The sequence below is a fragment of the Macaca fascicularis genome, chromosome 4 (assembly GCF_037993035.2).
Source record: "Macaca fascicularis isolate 582-1 chromosome 4, T2T-MFA8v1.1".
NCBI classification, from domain to species: domain Eukaryota; kingdom Metazoa; phylum Chordata; class Mammalia; order Primates; family Cercopithecidae; genus Macaca; species Macaca fascicularis.
In genome coordinates, this window is record NC_088378.1 from 130860502 (window position 1) to 130878295 (window position 17794).

The following is a 17794-nucleotide window of genomic DNA, read 5'->3' on the forward strand; positions in this document are numbered from 1 at the left end:
AGCCAGGCTGGCAGTGCTTGGAGGGGCTTCCTCTGGCCCCAGCCTGGGGCTCCCCTGAAGTTCACAGCTAAGTGGGGCCAGCCCCAGGAGGCAGCATTGCCGTGCTTCAGAGCAACCAGCTGCCTTTGTCACCTCCTAGGTGGGCACATTACTCTGGGACTCGGATTCCTCACCTGTATAATGGAGATGGTGGTAACGCCAACCTTGCCAGATTGTTTAAGGAGTATGTGGGGTGGTGAGTGTAAAGCACTCAGTACAGTGCCTGGCGTATCACAGGCTCCACATCCATGTTACCTGTCGCAATTATCAGTATGAAGGGAACAGTGTTGGAGGCCCCTTAGCTTCTAGTCACTTGGATGTAAGGGACCCCTTGAGCAGACACCTGGGAGTCAGCCTCTGAATCCTTTCAGTTCTCCCTCAGGGATATGTTTCCTCTGTATTGTCCCCAAGGCTTTATCCTCAAGTGACAATTTTCCCAACAGTTTTTTCCTTCTGAAACTCTTGGTGTCCATTTATATGTAAATTGGATGTCTGAGCTCCTGAGGCCACAGAGTTTGTTGAATCTGGCTTTCACATTTCAAGGGAGGTAAAGAAATACCACAACAGTGAGGGATATAATTTTCAACCCAGAATAAATCTTCCTCTTCCCGGTCCCTGATAATCTCCCATTAGTAGGTGCTAGGACTAGGCGTGGTGAATTTCCTATTGCAAAGGGTCTCCGCAAGGCTATTCCCCAAGGGGCTCATTTAACAGGGCCTCTGTCATAGTCTATCAACACCTCTCAGGCCTGGCACTTTCTACCTCTTTAAGCTTTTTCATACCTGCAGCAAATGCTTCCAAGCAACAGGGGTCAGGGTAAAGGCCTGCTTGATTGCCTTTTCCCATAACACCTCCATCCCCCTCCTCCAGGTCCTGAAGTCCCCAAGACCAGTGTTGTGCTGAATTGGAGGAGGCAGTAGAGGGGTAAGTAAATCCTAATAACAAATACTACTATATAACAGCATATTGGATGCCAGTCCCCATTGGCTAACCAAATGCTTTCCTTACATCATCTCATTTCATTCTCAAGAACCCTGGGAGCAGATACCATTATTCACTCAACCAGAATCAGGAAGCTGAAGCTCAGAAAGGTTCGCCAATTTGTCAGACACATGAACTTTGCTAATGGTAGATCTGGAATTGGAGTCAGGCGTTCTGACTCCCGAGAGCAGCATGCCATCCTCTGCTGTAAGTGTGATCCTCATGGGAGGGATGAAACCAGGATTTGGCCTTGGGCCTGTCTGACTCCTCAGCCCTGCTCATGCTGCTTAGGAGAGACTCACTGCAGGTATCATACAATGAGTTTTCAAATAAATAAGATGCAGCAAAACCCAGAGACCATCAAAACCCTGTCGGATGCAATTTAATGTCTCTTAGAGATTCAGGGAAGCACATTGTGCTCATTCAGAAATTCAGGACCACGGCTACTGTGTTGATTGCACCGAAGATGGGCAGAGCTAGTCAACTGTTAAGGCTTCCAGGGAAGGAGAACCAGGTAATGGAAAGGTTTCCTGCACTGTCTTAGTTTATCTTCTTATGAAAATGGTGATTGGACTTTAGAGCCAGGGGTGGGTGAAGCTCGTAGAGAACTGTTTAGATGTGAAGACAGTTTGATCCCACTCACCAGATAGCCTATAATAAGGAATAATAGTAGGTACCACTGAATTTATATGCTAAGCAGTTTCTAGACACACACACATATATTTAACATAGTATCTCGTTCAAAGTTTATCAACTTATGAGGTGGATATTTTCCCAGGTTGACAGATGAAGGCATGGCCACCCAGAGATGTTAAGTAAGTGATGCAATGTCACACAGCTGGGAATTAGAGGGTTTGAACCTGGGCACTCTGGCTCTAGAATATGTGTTTTAATCATGTTCTATATTCTGTAACTATTTAGTGAGCCTCTGATGAATGGTTAGCATGATGCTAGGAATATTAATGTGTTAACCCCCAGACCCCTGCACATCTTCTTCCTTAACAGGAATCATATGGGGACTGGTCCATGGCTTCCTCCCTAAGATCATGTGTATTCCATGGGGCAGGATCCCAGCCAGCTTGCCCAGCTGCATACTCAGCCGTTGGTAGAGGCTCTGGCACTCAGCATCAACTGAGAGATTGAGACACTTCAGCTCATCCCACCACAACTAGCCAGGTGAGCTCCAAGCCCAACGGCTAGAGCTGCAAGAGGACCTGGGGTTGGAGAACGTGAAGCAGGGAGAGTGGAAACTCCAGGGAAAAGAAAAGAAACTCCAGGGAAACTCCAGTAGCCTAAGGCCCTTCTGTTGTAAGGCCCTGGGTCATTTCTAACAGCATCGGCTTGTCAGAAATGCAGACTCGGACCCATCCCAGTCTTGCTAATCTGAATATGCATTTTAACAAGATCATCAAGTAATTTGTGTGCACATGGAAATGTGAGAAGCACTGGTGCTATGGCCTCAATGTTTGTGTCCCACACCCCAAATTCACACGTACAAACGCTATCCCCCAAAGTGGTGGTGAGGCCTTTGGGAAGTGATTAGGTCATGGGGTTGGAGCTCTTATGAATGGGAAAAGTGCACTTACAAAAGAGACCCCAGAGAACTCCCTCACCTCTTCTATCATGTAAGGACACAGCCAAAAGGCACCGTCTATGAACCAAGCAGCAGACCCTCACCAGACACCAAATCTGCCAGCTCCTTGATCTTGGACTTTCCAGCCTCCAGAACTGTGATAAATACATTTATTGTTTGTAAATCACCCAGTCAAAGGTATTTTGTTACAGTAGCTTGAACAGACCCAAGATGACTGGTATCAGGCGCTATCATCAGAATGGCTGAGATGACTCTAAAACTCTTTGTGGAACTGGCTGGTTCCATAGGTTTAGCAGGCAAAGGTCAAGTTCAAAAAGGTCAGCTCTGAGAAGTTAATATGCTAAATCCCAGGGGTTAGTGTCAGCTGTGGGAAGGTTGGACCTGCAAGCAGGACTGAATGTGATCCCATGACAAAGGTCGCTTGTATCTCTCTCTCTCTTACTTTCTGTGTATGAACTGGCCTAGACTTCCCTCACTGGGGGTAGCCAGGCGTGCAAATGTGCCTGTCCGGGAGAGATGTAAGCATTGATCCACAAGGTTTGAAGTCACTCTCTAAGTGGAATCAGACTAACCTCACCTCTGCTTGTTGTGTCTACTGCTGCCCTGATTCTCGTTCATGAATACATAAGTGTATCTTCCATGTACGGCTAGAAGTCTGTCCATATACAGGATTCTAGTGTCTTACACAGAACACTTTGCAGAACACAGTTCTCTACTGGAGTCCCTTTCCGCTTATATTAGACTTAATTATTTAAATTTCATCCATTAGTAGTTCTATATTTAATTTTTTAAAATTAAATTATTCCCCTATTAATAGATAATAAAGTTTAACAGCTGTTAACAAGCATTCAAAATAGATAAATTATTACATTCTGTACATAATACCAATATTTACTCATGACACAGAAAAGTCATACCTATAAGAAACTTTACCTTTTTGACCTGGTTCTCTTTTACTGTTAGCAAGTAAGAACTAATCACTCTATTATGTCACATAAATAAGAAAGGGAGGGGGAGATGAAGGTGATTTACGTGCTAAGAGCATGGTTTGTTCAACTCTTTTGACCGCTCTAGCCCAGCCCATGCTCCCTCCCATCCCCAACAACTAGGGGGAGATGGGGAGTAGCCCACGAGGGTTGCTGTTGGTTACATGGTGTTATAAACCACTCAAAAGTAAATCGCCCATCCCTCTCTTGCTCGGTGTTTCCCCAGAGTATTGCTAAAAGAGCCTCATGTAAAACCAGAAGTAGGAGGGAGCCAGACACTGAATAAGAAAAGCATCCATGAAAATACTGTTACTTTTATTATACAGGGAGTATAAAAGGCATATAAATAAAAATATTTTATTATGTGATTTGAACATTAAATTTCATTGCCATACCCCACATGCTTTGTTATGCAGACTGACGTCTGTTAGGAATGAGATTCTGGCATTGCCTTTCTAGCTTGTGTAATTCTAAGAGGTCCTGAAACAGTGTATTAGAATTTCCACTTACAAAAAAGCTACATGTGTGTGTATGTGTGTGTGTGTGTAGGTGTGGGATGTGTGCATGGAAGTATGTATATATGTATATGCATGTGGATGAAAAAATGTAGATACACTCGCACGTGTAGTCACTCATTCTGTTTGTCAGTTAACTATTTATTAAAATGTCTACTATGTACTGTTTTACATGCAGAGGATTCAGCAATGCACCTAAACAGAAAAAATCTCTGTCTTCATGGACTTAATATTCTCATGGGAGAGGGTATCAGGCCATTCTTGCATTGCTTTAAAAGAATACCTGAGACTGGGTAATTTATAAAGAGAAGAGGTGTAATTGGCTCACAGTTCTGCAGGCTGTACAGGAAGCATGGGCTGGAATCTGCTTGGCTTCTGTGGAGGCCCCAGGATCCTTGCAATCATGGGGGAAGGTGAATGGGGAGCAGGTATCTCACATGGCAGAAGCAGGAGCAAGAGAAAGCAGGGAGGAACTACACACTTTTAAACAACCAGACCTTGCAGGAACTCACTCACTATCTCCAGGACGGCACCAAGGGGATGGTGCTAAAGTGTTAATGAGAACTCTGCCCTCATGATCCAATCACCTCCCACCAGGCCCCACCTCCAACATTGGGGATTACAATTCAACATGAAATTTGATGGGGACACAGATCCAAACCATATCAGAGAGAAACACCATATCCAAACCAACAAACAAGCAAATATTAAGTGAAGAAAACCAATTAGAATGAGTGCTCAGGGTGCTACCTATGACAGAGTGACCAGGAAAGGTGTCTTTGAGAGGGTAACGTTTACACGGAGACCTTCGTAAGGGGAGGGAATGAGGTGTGCTGGAGGGGCAGGAATCCAGGAGGAGGGTTCAGCTTATGCTAAAGTGTGGACACAAAGGCTCACTTAGAGGTTTGGGGAACACTGAAGAGGGTGTGGAGAACAGTGAGTGAGACGGGTTCTGTGTACCAGACAACAAGCTCCTCAAACTAGGGACCATGGCGCCAGACCTGTGGGGTGAAAGGGGCTTCATAGCTTACCTAGCCAAAGCCCCTCATTTTCTGGGCAAGTTGAAGCCAGAACTGGGATTTTGCACTTAGGAGTCCTAACTATGAGTCTGGGGGCTCTGCCCTCTCCCTGCCTCCATTCCCTACCCCTAAGTGACTCAGCTTCCCTGGTACAGGCCTGAGCTCAAAACAAAAGGGGCTACTTCCTGCACAAAAGGGGCTACTTCCTGCTTGTTTATGGACTGATCCTGGCTCTTGCTCCCTGGCTCAGCCAGACTCAGAGCCTCTGGCATTTCCTTAACCTCTCTTCCTATCCCTGACCTTCCAGAAAAGGACTGGCATAGTCTTGAAATCATCATTCGCGCTTGTGCCATTCTTTGCTTTTACAAACTGCCTAGGGAGGCTTCATTAGGCTTCAGGTCTCACGAGGGAGGGAGGTGGGGAGCTACAAGCATTATTTTGGGAGAGGGGATGTTAAGAAGATGGTGCTATTTGTGTTGAGAAACTCTGAGGCCCAGGGAAGTGACGGAGACAGCTTTGCTGGAAGACAGTGACAGGCAGGCCCTGGCTTCCAATGGAAGGTCTTGGATTCAAGGTGGGGCTGTGGATTATCTCAGCACAGTCACTCTCCTTCCAGGGATCTCTGAGCACCGGGGGCCTAAATACTTTCTGTTTTTGGAGACCTGCTGTATCCATTAGTATTAGATTCAGTTGCAGGACAGAAAGGCCAAATATTGAGTAGGCTACTGGCCAATATAATTCGAGTTTGCTCTTCTCTCATGTAAAAGAAGCCTGGGTTGGCAATCCAGGCCTGTCAAGAGGGCTCCTTGGTACCATCCATGTTCCAGCCTCCATGTGTCTTTCTGTTTCTCAAGGCCACACCATGACTTAAGATGGCCACTAGAATTCCAGCCATCATGTTGACGTTCTAGATAGAAAGTAGGAGAAATAGGGTATCTATCAGCTGAGAAACCTCCCTTTACAAATCCTTTCCAAAATCCCCACCAGTGACTTCCCCTTATATTTCCATGGTCACCCCCATCTGCAGGGAAGGCTGAGAAATACTTTTTTGTTTATTAGGTGGCACATTTCCACTCTAAAGAAATGGTCATTCTGAAAGACCAGACCCCATCTCACTCACTGTTCTCCACACCTCTTCAGTGTTCCCCAAACCTCTAGTGAGCCCTTGTGTCCATACTTTAGCATAAGCTGGATATATGGTATTAAATCTCTGCCACTTATGCCAACAGAGCTCAGACCAGCTCAGGCCCCTGTCTGAGGTCCCCAAACAGGTGGGGGATGGCAGAGACCAGGCATCCCTCAAGGTCCTGGTTGGTTGGAAAGAAGAAAGGGACTCCTGTGTTTAGCTCTCTCTCTCCAGATGGAATTATTCTCAGTGGATTTGTTAGGGGTAAGAATGAAGGACTTGGATGGAGGCCATCCTTGGAAAGATGGTCCCCCCTTACCCTTGAATTTCTGTAACACCTGCACATGAGTATGCTGGTCCCTGGACATGATTTCCTCGTTTCTCTTTATAAAACGTGATGATATTGTAGTTCATAAGGCCGCAAGGAAGAAGAACAGAGAATATGAAGAGAATACAAAACCTGAAGCAAAATTTTGTCATATGGTAGGCAGTCAGATACAGTAACAGTTTATTATTGTTATATGTGTGTGAGCACACATGTGCTTATATAAACACGTGTGTGTGTAAGACATGTGTATGTGTGATTGTTCATGGAGAGGATGGCACAAAAGACAGAAAGAGAGGCTGTGGCAGGCTTTGGTTTTTGTGTGTCCTGTGCCCTGCTCTGCTACCCAGCAGGGCAGGGCAGGGCAGTGGCGACAGGGCCCGCCTCTCACAGAATTGAGTTTCCATGGGAGGCGCTTTAACACCAAAAATTCCTGCAGTCCAATTTTGAGGGCAACAGGCAGAAAGAAGCCGGGTTGCCAGGCAACCAGCCATTAACAGGAAATTAGTCGCTCATCTCTGAATGTCCTGTCCCATTTCCATCCTACCTCCCCCACTTCTGCCAAACAGAAACACATACAGGGACACACACAGAGCCATACAACTGAGTGTCTCTGGAGTTTCTACAGAGAATTCACATTGCTGGACTCACATCCAGCTACAGCAGGCAGGCCAGAGCATCACCAGCCACCTCCTCCTCTTTCCCCACCCTCTGTTTCTCCTTCCCTACCCATTCCTCTCCAGGCATCGCTCAGTCCTGTGTCCCAGTGGGCCCTAACGGCCTGTGTTCATGTATTTTTCCCCTCGAGCTCTCTTAGTTCAGGGACCTTTCTTTTTCACCAATCTGAAAGCTCCCTACAAGTAGTGCTCCCCAGCCTCTCAAATCTCACCCTAACCTCATCTCTCAAACCCTACTCAAACCCTATCCCAAACCCAAATCCCAAGCCTGATTTTTGGCCCAGGTTTCTTGCTTCAGGAGCTGGGCTGCACCTGTCGTCAAAAGGACAGGGCCACCTCAATACTCACTTGGGGTCTGCGAGAAATGGATGGCCCATCTGGGGAAAAGAGTGGAGCAGGCTTGCCTGGCCTCCCATATTGGCCAGGCCTAGGTCAGGGGCTCAGGCCAGGAGCTGCTTTTGCCTCAACCCCGTCCCAACAGAGAACAGTGAAGTGGGGGCCCCTTCAGGTCACCCGATACCTCCCGTGGAACAGGCCCCTTCCTTGGATCTGTTCTGCCCTCATGGGTAGCACTTGGGGTCTTCATAGACACAAATATATCTGGAGAGAAAGCCGCATACCCAGTATTACCATCTCCAGCCCCAGCCATATTTCTAGCAAGTTGACCTCAAGTCCTGAGGCCCCTTCTCCACCTATTCCCTCCCTCCACACATTCATGGACATGGGCAACTGATCCCCGATTAGCAATGTCAATTGGACTACACACTAAGCTAGACTCCACTGTAATTCCCCTCTTGGAAGGAGCCTATGGACAAGGGAAAGAAACAGACACGTAAGTAGTTATGTGCCCAGCAGAGGCATATGAAGGGCGTGGAGACCCAGGACAGGAGTAATCCAGTCTGTTGAAGTTGAGGGGGTGGGTGGAGAGAGAAATAAGGGAGCAGGTGATATGTCAGTTTGGAGTATGAATAGAAGCTTGCCTGACAGAAATGTTGGGGACAGTGTTGAGGAGAGTGCATTACAAGCAGAGGAAACAGCCTGGACATGGGCTGTGTATAAATAATCACCTTCCAGAATTAAGGAGCAGTATTGCTGTGTTTTGAAAGTTAATATTTAAAGAACATTGGGATGGGGCAAGGAGGTTTAGGCCTCAGTTCTGACCCTAATTAGCTGTGCATCCCCAGACAAGTTATGTCACCTCTCTGGACTTCTGTTTTCTCATCTGTGAAACAGAGACTTGGGCCATCTCTGGGGTTATTCTCAAGCCTGACAACCCACGGCTTTGTTTGTGTAGGATGTTCATCTGCAGGGAGGAGGCCCCGGTGGGGATGTCGCGGGGGCTGTGGTCCGAAGACCTGTCTTCTCATTTCTCGCCACTTCCCTCCCTCCGCACTCTGGGACTGCCTCATTTCCTTTCAGGGTTCTCCTGGCAGCATAGAACTCTGAGCATTACAGTGACCTTTGCAGAAAATTGCTTATTTCAAAAGATTTAACTGCATTTAAAGTTAATGTGGGAGGCTTTTAAGCAGGGATTGGCAGGCATCATGGAGTGTAAGGATGGGCTGTGACGTGTCCTGGAGACCAACACATGGTTCTGAGGCCTCCCCTGCCTGAGGAATGCTCTGACCTAGGAGAGCAGGATTAAGACGTGAGCGGTAACCGTTCTCACAAGTTCTGTCCTATAAGAAGCATTATTGTCATGCAGGAGAGGAAGGTGATGAGATGGGCAGAAAACAGCTTATCCTGACTCTTCTGGGTCTCCAGCCTCTCTGCACAGTCTACTTACTGGCAGAGCGGGAGGCTGCCTGGATGTCTTTCCTGTCCCAGTGACACCTTCGTGTTTTTGACTACAGGAAAATCCCAAGAAGCCAAGAAAGGTCACGTCATTAGCACACGAGGGTGTTAGCCCAAAAGGAAAGAATGAGGAGGTGCCCAAAAGGGAGACGGAAGGACCCCAGACAGGCTTGATGCCATGCTGTAGCTCTGGGGGGCCTCTAGGCAGCGTCTCCGCTGCCTGGCAGCAGGGCTTATGGAACAACTGACCCTGTTTCAGCCTCATGAAATCATGACTTTCAATGCCCTTCAGGGCCCCAGGGAGGAAGACGCTCTCTCAGTGACGGGAGCGGGGAGAGGAAAGCTTGACCTGTTGCCCCTGTTCCCCGGGTGGTCACTGCTTTCTGGCCTGAGGCTTTGAATCTTCAAAGCCTTTTTTAATGTGAAAGAAATGTAATTTCTTTGTCAAATCAAAGGCTCCTTAGCTGTGCAGAGGCTGCTCAGCCCAAACCCCCTTGCCTTGGGCAGAGCAGAGGCCTGATGACTTGCCATGGGTGTGCTTGTGCATATTTAATTTAATTTGTATTTATGGAGCGCTGCGCTGTCTGCCTCTGTGGGGGCCTGTGTGCTTGAATGCTCCCTTTTGCAGGCATCTCTGCAGGCACTCATGCATGCCTGTGTATTATGTGTTTGGCATATGTCCACGTGCCCACATGTGCAGGCCTGGCCTAGTGATTCTGGGTGGAGTACGCTTATGTGAAGACACAAATGGATGCAGTGGCGGGGTGGGAAGAAGAGAGCTACAGAAAGCCTGTGCCTGGAGCATCTCTTACTAAAGTGCTGAGAACACATCAGCATCTCAGAGAAGCCGCTGAAGCCTGGGCCCCAGTGAATGGAGGGCCAGAAAAGCTCACTGAGTCCACTGAGTTGTCACCTCACTAGAGGTCTCTAGGGACCTCAAGAGCCTAGTGACTCTCTGTGACCTGGATCTGGGCAAAGGATTTCCCATCATAGCCCCTCACCCCCTTATTATTAACTACTTAAGAATGTCCCAACCTTCTTTGCCCATCTGAGCAGTGGCTGGCAGGGTGTCTGGCTGGAGAGGGAGGAGGAGGGCATGGATATGAGGACTTTCCTGGGTAACGTGGGCAGGGGTGGAGGCTGAGGGACATAGGAGTTTGCCCATTCAGTTCCTTTCCCAAGATGGGAGCAAACAGCTGAGGCTGGAGCTCCTGGATTACACAGCCAAGGCCTGACCTCCTCCATCTGACTTGGATGCCTGATCTGAAGACGGATCTTGGCTGGAGGATGTGGAGAGGCAAAGCACAGAGATGGTGGGGTAGACGAAGGGGATAGACATAAAGAGACAGGTCTCATTACTCAGGAGAAAGTTGCATTCTCAGTTTTTATAATGCTCTTAAAGAGAAGAGTCAGTTTTTCTCACTTGTAGTTGGCTGGAAAGCCAGGGCTGGGTCAGGGTTCAGGGAGCAGGAATAGGCACTGAGACCTTTTTGGCTGTGGTGATAGATGATGCTGATTAACTTGAAAGGATGCTGTGGGTAGAGTTGGGGGAGGGGTTGCCTCATCTCAGGACAGAAGGGGCAGAAGGGGATTATTGTCTGCAAAAAGTGAGGTGGGGGTGGGGAGGCCTGAGGGATCTTTCATCTCTCAGTACCTCTTCCCTCCCTTTCTCCCTCTCTCCCTCCTGAGCTTCCTCTTCCCCAGGGTCCTTCCTCTCCCTGCTTTCTCCATCCAGGCACTCCCCAGCCCAGCTAGTCAGCCTCTCTTCTGGCTCTTGAGATCTATGAGGGACACTGGCCACTCCTGCGGGACACACAAGACTGTCCTGCACCTCTCTGTGTGTGTGTGTGTGATCGTACCGAAAGGTTCTGCTGCTTCCTGCCCCTGGGTTGGCTAAGGGGCTGCTGAGTGCTACCTGCAGGTTTGCATCCCAGCTCCCCCTTTCAGGGACTGAGCAGTGGCGGCTGTTAAAGACAGCGTGTAATTAACATTCTGGGCTGGTAGGTGTGCAGGTACTGCAGGACTCTGAGAGCTGGGAGAGCACCTCACTCTGCATTCCCACCTCTTCATTCTCTCTCCCCAGTTTGCTTGGATTCCCATGTGCGCTCTCCTTCTGCATCTGTCTGCTCTCCTCTCTGTTATCTCCCTGTCTATCTTCTCCAACTCTCCCTGGCTCTGTGTCTCCTTCCAGCTCCTCTGGGCTCCAGCTGCCTCTCAGTCTTACAGGGTTAAGTGTTTTTTTTTTTTTTTTCCCGCTTCCTGTTTTCCCTCCCAGAGCCTGCTTGCCTCTTTCTTTCTAAGTGCTCTGATCTTACTTTCAGTTCCTCTCCCTGTCTCCCTGTAGGTCTCCTGCTCTATCAGCCTGTCTCTGTCTCTCTCTTTCTCCCCCCACGCTCCACCCCACTCTCCCATTTGGAAGGTAAATGTTCAAATAAATGAAAAAGGTCAAACCCCATGTGCCTGGCAGTAGAAAGCAACTTTGCAACCCTGGGAGCAAGCATGGCAGAGACTGTGTGGAACAAAAGATCCTCAATTACTGCCCCTCAGTGCCGGGCTTACTGCTCTAAAAAAAGAGGAATTCAAAGCAGGAGAGGCAGAAGGGCCTTGGTGGGGCTGTAGAGCTGGAGGTATAGCAGGCAGTAGTGGGCGTGAGAGGACTCAGTCTCAAGACACTCCAAGAATTGTTTCTACCTCTCTCATCTGGCTCCAGATTCCAAGCCTTCTCTCCATCTGAGCCACTCTATGGGCCAACTCCACTGGCCTCACTGCATATTAATGATGCTCATGCCCACCAGGACCTCACCCCCAGACACACGCTTACACCATTAGATCCCCACTCTATCGCAGGCCCACAGTTCCCCAGGCCACAGCTCTGTCATGAACAGGTGTCAGGGAAGCCACCCTTATGGGCTTGAGACAGGCTTCAAATTCCCTTCTTACTTCCCTCTTTGAAATCCCCTCAAATTCAATGGGAATCTGTCTCCCGGGAACAGACTTAAACTGCATTTTAACCAATTTCTATCCCTTCCCACTTTCTCTTCTCCAATGAGTAGTGGATTGACAGAGGATGGGGTAAAACTTTGCTATTTCATGTTTCCAAAGACCACCTCTGTGAGTTATAAGAAAAGCTGGTGTGATGGTTAACATTATGTGTCAACGTGACTGGGCTAAGGAATGCCCAGATAGCTGGTAAAATGTTCTTTCTGGGTGTATCTGTGAGGATAAGTCTGGAAGAGATCAGCATTTGAAATGATAGACCAAGCAAAGAAGATCTGCCCTCCCCAATGCGGATGGGCATCAACCAATCTATTGAAGGTCCAGAGAGGAAAACAAACAAACAAACAAACAAAGGTGGAGGAAGGGAAAGTTTGCTCCCTGTTTGAGCTGGAACATCCATCTTTTCCTGTCCTTGGACTTTAGTGCTCCTGGCTCTTGGGCCCCAGGACTCAGACCAGGATAAATATCATTGTCTTCCTTGGTTCTCAGGCCTTCAGACTTTAAGCCACTCACTTTAAGCCAACACATTACACAACTGGCTTGCCTGGTTCTCCAGCTTGCAGATGGGCAGATTGTGGGACTTCTCAGACTCCATAATTGTGTGAGCCAATTCCTGTAATAAATCTCTCTATATCTATACCTATGTATACTTCCTATTGATTCTGTTTCTCCAGAGAACCTTCACTACCACAGGTGGTATAGATTTCAGAGTTAGAAGTTCTGAACTCAAATCTAGCTTTCCCTGCTTAATAACTTTGTGACCTTGGGCAAGTTATTTAATCTCCTGGAACCTCAGTTTCTCTATCTGTCAAATGTGGGCTCAATAATCCCTATCTTACAGAATGATAATTATGATATCTATCTTACAGATAATGCCTATTTCAAGGATCCACTTATTAGGAGCAGGCATAGTTGGCAGTCTGCCACCCCAAAAAACAGTGGTATTTGGAACAACAAGTAACTTATCATGGATATGAGTTTCACAGTTCACCCTTGAGTATATTCCGGAGGTTCAAGTGGATTCCAGCAGGTCCTGGTGACCTATTTATACTGATTTCTGGATGAAATTCAGAATTTGGGCTCCCTAAAGGAGGAAAACTCTTACAGTCAGTGTTACGCTGTTGCTCCAAGGTCTCTGCAGGACTAAGCTTTAGGAACCAGGTGTTAGCCAGCCTGATCACTCACTCTGTTTTGGTTTCTCCCCTTCCCTGTCCCACTGTCCCATTCCTCTTTCAGTGCTTTCTTCACTTCCCAAATAAATGATATTGTACCCACATCATTGCCTCAGGCTCAGCTTCTGCAGGAATCCAAATTGAGATAGCATGATATTGCATAAAGACTCTGGGTTTTAGGATCATGTTCCAGTGCTGACATGATTTAGCTGAAGGTTCTTGCCTTATTTCTTAGTCTATTTTCTGCTGCCATAGCAGAATGCCACAGACTGGGTAACTAAAATAGAAATTTATTTGGTTCATGGCTCTGGAGGCTGGAAAGTCCAAGAGCATGGCACTGGCATCTGGTAGGCCTTTGTGCTGTGTCATAACGTTGTGGAAGACATCACATGGTAAGAAAGTGTGAGAGTGTGTCAAACAGAGGGAGAACATTAGAACAGCAAACCCATCCTTTTTATCAGTAACTCACTGTCACAATAATGGCACTGATACATTCATGAGGGTGGCTCTCTCATGGCCCAGTCACCTCTTAAGGGACGCACTTCTTAATTCTGTCACAATGGCAATTATATTTCTTTTCATTCATTCTTTTTTTTTTGAGATGGAGTTTTGCTCTTGTTGCCCAGGCTGGAGTGCAATGGTACGTTCTTACTTCACTGCAACCTCTGCCTCCTGGATTGAAGCAATTCTCTTGCCTCAGCCTCCCGAGTAGCTGGGATTACAGGCATATGCCATCATGACCGGCTAATTTTGTATTTTTAAGTAGAGATGGGGTTTCACCATGTTGGCCAGGCTGGTCTCGAACTCCTGACCTCAGGTGATCCACCTGCCTTGGCATCCCAAAGTGCTGGGATTACAGGCATGAGCCACCACACCCGGCCAGGCAATTAAATTTCAATGTGAGTTTTGGAGGAGACATTCAAACCGTAGTACTTCATAACCAATTTTGATCATAATTTTCGCATCTATGAAATGGGGCTACTAAAAATTCCTTCCCTACCCATCTTAGAGACTATGTTATGATGAGATTAAATGAGATAATGTGAGTAAAAACAATAACAAAAAAGCAAACCATAAATCAATATGTACATGTAAGGAGTTACCGTTGTCATCAATATTTGATCTTGTACATTCAACTCTCACCATCAAAAGGCATTCTGGGAGTGGAGATTTCAGGGCCATCTTCCCTGGCACAGATTTGGCCGAGCCTGTCCACCAGCCTCTTTTCATTCTTGGTGCACCTTTTGCACCGTGATCACTGAGGGCTCCCACTTACTCTTCACCTGGTTCCCTGACTTTGAAGTTATTTAAAGGAACTGTTATTACTGACTTTGGAGTTCCTCACAAGGGGATTCTCAGATGCTTTTCCTGGACGTTTGACTTCAAATGTACATCTGACCTGCCATGCACTCTTTTCTTGTAATAAATAATTAATAATAAAATACAAATATATAATATAGATTATATATACTTACATGATGCCTTTCCCTTTACATCTTTACATGACTTCTTTTTCTCTGCTAGTTAGCCATGCAGAGGGATTTTTTTTTTTTCCTTTCCAGAAACCAGTCTTTTTGATCCTCAGCACACATTTTTTCCTGGCTTTCAATGAGGATTTTCTTTATTTTTTTTTAAATAGTCTATGGGTTTCTTATGCTTTTAAAAATGTTATTTAAAACTTTCTTTTAACCATTCCTTTTGATTTTTTTTTCTTCAACACATGCTCTCATTTTCTATATTTCTCTCTACAAGAAATGAGCAGTGGCATAATGGGTATTTTCGGCTTTCCCACCAGGGGATTAAACTTCAAGGTGCTGTGGTCTGAAGGAGGCAGAGCTTCACCCATAAATGTGTTTTGGCCAGTTCCTGCCCTTCCCTCCAGAAGCACCCCTGCCCCTTCCTCACGCTGCGACCAGCAAGCCTCGTGCCTCTGATGGGTGCCTTTATCTCTGTCACCACCGGGGACTCGCTGCACAATGCCATTTTATCACTTGCACCAGCTGCCTGAGCTCACTGCACCTCACCCTTAATTAATTACACCCTCTGCCGTAAGGAGCCATCTCCCTCCCGAAGACAGCCTTCAAACCCCGTCAGATGAAGAAGCAAAACCCTTTCATCTTTCCTGATGGCTCCTCTTTTTCTATGTCATTTTTTCCCCTTCCTGCCAACACTGATTCCTTTGTAAATCTGCTTGTGCTCTTGGTCTAGAGCCATCCACGAGGCCTGGACTCCGCAGTGAAATCAAGCTCCAGCAAGCAGGTTGTAGGGCCCATTATGTGTGGCGGGGAGCAGAGGCAGGGTGTTTGTTCTTACGAGACCCCAGAGGCCAGTATTCAAAAATGGTCAGAGGGCATGGGAGCATGGGGCAAGGTGGTGTATGTGTCCCAGGTAGGGGGAGCAGTGACTGCTGGGGATCAGAGATAGGCTTCAGATACGGTTGTGAAGAATATTCTCCTGTGACATCATGTTTCACTATTGTGTCATAGACAATGAGAGACCCTGCCAGCAGAGGCACAGGGAGCAATGGGTTCTGCAAATCATGATGCAGACAGCGATGCTAACAGTGAGAAGCCTCAGCACAGAGTTGCACAGAAAGACTGCCTCTGCATTCATGACACTGACAGCACAGACACCATAACTCCAGCCATGACAGACTCTGCACACTGGGACCCAGGAAGTGCAGGGCACTGCAGACCATACCTCTGACAGTGACAGACCCCAAACATCCACAGACACAGTAACATCAGCACTGACAGGCTCAGCAAACAGAGAAATAGGGAGGAATGGGCTCTGTCGACATCGTAACACCAACAGACACCGCAACAAGTACTGCAAGCAGTGACACAAACAGTGCTAGCCTTTCCCAATAATACTGAACTCTGCAAATAAAACTAAACTCCACAGAATAACGAACAGTGCCATGGTCTACAAATGGTGACACAGGCAATGACAAGCTTTGCAAACAGCTCCAAGCTCTGCAAATAATGAGACACAGGGCCAAGCTCTGCCCACAGTGAGTATAGCTGCACCTGGGGTGTGGACAGCCAACCAAGGGCCACGCCTGGTTATTTCAAACACTGGCCCTGAGAGCACCCACCTGCTATCACTGTCTCTAACACTCCCCATCTCCCTCCCACTCTCTCCACGGCTTCAAGCCTCCTTTCATTTGAAAATCCTTCACTTGACCCACTCTTCCTTCCTGTTATCTGTGGGTGTTCTGCCTTTTAGAGCTAAGCCTTTCCCATGAAGAGCCAGGCCTAAGGCCTTCTGGAACCCACTCCGTCGGCACCCTGGGAAGTCACGCCCTCCACCAGAGCCCTCACCTTCATGCCCTGTGGTTTCTGTAGCAGAGCTGCCCACTCCCCCTCAGATTTCAGACTGACCTTCCTTACCCCTGGTTTCTGGAATCTGCCCCCATCTGCCTGAAACAGCGGGTGGGGAAGGGAAGGATGACCCCCAGACCGCATGAAGCCACATCTGCTCATTTCTGCTTCCTCCTTCACTATGACCCTGTGAGGGGCAGGGTGTGAGGAGGCAGAAGCACACGAAGGAGAATTCACCTGCCAGGGCCATAGAGATCCTGCGCTGCTGTCCAGCACTGGGATTCGTGTCTGCCCGACTCAGGTGGATGAATTACTATTACGGGTGACGTAGCAAACCGGTTTGGTGTGCAACTCACAGGCAAGAACTGCTTGAATCCTGGCTCTGTGATCTGTGGGAAATCACGTAACCACTCGCCTCCTCAGTTTCCTCACCTGGAAAATGGGGATAATAATTATACTTATCTGAGAGTGTCTGAGTGAGAATTTAATGTTACTTAAATGCCTAAAATGGTTTTTTTGAAAGTTGCCACTGACCTGCTCAGCCCTGCTCTGGTCTCATTTCCTCAGCCTCTCCCCTGTCCCCTCTACTCCACACAGCCTCCTCGCTCTCTTCCAACCAGCTGGACCCCTCTCTGCAGGGGTGATACATGCTCTTCCCTGTGGATTGAGCTTTCCCAGGTGTCCACCCAGCTTGCCCCTCACCTCTTGCAGGTCTCCAGGCTCAAGTGTCACCTCCACAGAGAGACTTCCCTGACTGCCCTGGGTAAAGCGGCGCTTTCTCTAGCTCACACTCCCCTCAGCCTGCTTTATTCTTCTTTTGTGGACACCTTTATTACAAGTCCTGTAACCTCTGGGAGGGCCTGGAGCTCAGGGGCGTGGGTTGCAAATGTAAACAGGGCAATGCAGGGAAGCCAGCATCTGTGGGAGGTAAAGGAGCTGTGCTGTGGCTCCCTGAGGACTTGAAGCCAGGCCAGGAGGATGATGCTGGCTCTTCGTAGGGATCCCTCACCTTGGCACGGTTCAGCCGAGGTGGCCTTTCGCCTCCAGCAGCCCTTTGGTAGGAAGCGGGAGGCCTGCTGGCAGCAAGGGAGATGACACGCCTGAGCCTTGACACTGACACTTTTCCTCCCGCAAATAGGCATGAGGGCTGGAAGAGGAGAAAACAAAACTGGCCAGGAGAAGGCAACCTTCCCTGCTGTGGTGAGCGACAGTCGTGAGCTGTCAGCTCCTCTGGGACATCCTCTCC